This window comes from Pinus tabuliformis, chromosome 9 (genome assembly GCF_031772625.1).
Source record: "Pinus tabuliformis cultivar Carrire ecotype Pingquan chromosome 9, CPIR1, whole genome shotgun sequence".
Lineage (NCBI taxonomy): Eukaryota > Viridiplantae > Streptophyta > Pinopsida > Pinales > Pinaceae > Pinus > Pinus tabuliformis.
Window position 1 is genome coordinate 700,542,820 of NC_142307.1, and position 1,008 is coordinate 700,543,827.

Below are 1,008 nucleotides of genomic sequence, written 5' to 3' on the forward strand. Positions count from 1 at the left end.
TTCGCATCAATTGATAAAAAGATTAAGGTTGGATACTGTTAAGTTATGGTATGTTCTATGCTTATAACAGTTTACTTCTTTTTCTTATTATATTCCACCGATTAGCAATCACATGTACATAAAGTAAAGTGCAGATAGAATATTAAACGATCGACAGAAAACAAGCCAAGACAAGAGACACAAGATGTGGCGGCTAGCCAGGGACAAACCCCACAATGTGTGGGGAAACCCTTTGATCAAATCTTCTTTTATCTTCAATAATTCAGCAGAGAGAAATAGTACAATAAATCTTATTCATATAAGCAGTAGCAAACCCTAGATCAGTAGCATCAGCATTAGCGGCTTCATTATCAAACTAGGGCAGACCATATCTCACAAACCGACAGTTGGATTGACTTCATTCCACCACCAAAAGTTTCAGCTTCCAGAGGAGGTTTAGATGAACCTACAACGTAGTTCAGATGAGGAGATCTTCTAGGCCACGCAAGTCAATCTTTACTTCTGCAGTTGCAGCTTCAGTTTCAGCAGTTTCCGGCTTCAAACTAGGGCAGTCGATATCTTGAAAACCATTCGTCGGATTGACTTCATTCCACCACCAAAAGTTGCAGCTTTCAAAGGAGGTTCAGATGAACCTACATCGCAGTTCCAAAGAGATCTTCTAGGCCACACAAGTCAACCTTTACTTCTGCAGTTGCAGCTTCAGTTTCAGCAGTTTCCGGCTTCAAACTAGGGCAGTCGATATCTTGCAAACCGTTCGTCGGATTGACTTCATTTCACCACCAAAAGTTGCGGCTTTCAAAGGAGGTTCAGATGAACCTACAACGCAATTCCAAAGAGGAGATATTCTAGGCCACGCAAGTCAATATTTACTTCTGCAGTTGCAGCTTCAAATTCAACAGCTTCCGGCTTCACATGTGTGTGAGAGAGAGACCCATTTCAACGCAGTAGAGAAGAGACTCATATCTGCGCAGTAGATAGAGAGAGATGTGATGAGATGAGTGAGTCAAA